Source organism: Apaloderma vittatum, unplaced genomic scaffold, assembly GCF_000703405.1.
Source record: "Apaloderma vittatum isolate BGI_N311 unplaced genomic scaffold, ASM70340v1 scaffold17671, whole genome shotgun sequence".
Lineage (NCBI taxonomy): Eukaryota > Metazoa > Chordata > Aves > Trogoniformes > Trogonidae > Apaloderma > Apaloderma vittatum.
This window is the reverse complement of record NW_009697555.1, coordinates 15,685-15,885: the sequence shown is the minus strand read 5'-3', so window position 1 is coordinate 15,885 and position 201 is coordinate 15,685.

Below are 201 nucleotides of genomic sequence, written 5' to 3'. Positions count from 1 at the left end.
GGCGGGTCGGGCTCTGCTGCCAAGTAACGAGCGATAGGACGAGGGGAAATTGGCTCCAGTTGCGACAGGGCGGGTTTAGATCGGACATTAGGGGTAAAATTCTCCACCAGAGTGGTGCCAAGCCCTGGGACAGGCTGCCCAGCGCGGTGGCGGAGTCACCATCCCTGGGGGGGGTTAAAAGCCGTGGAGGTGTGCTCAGGG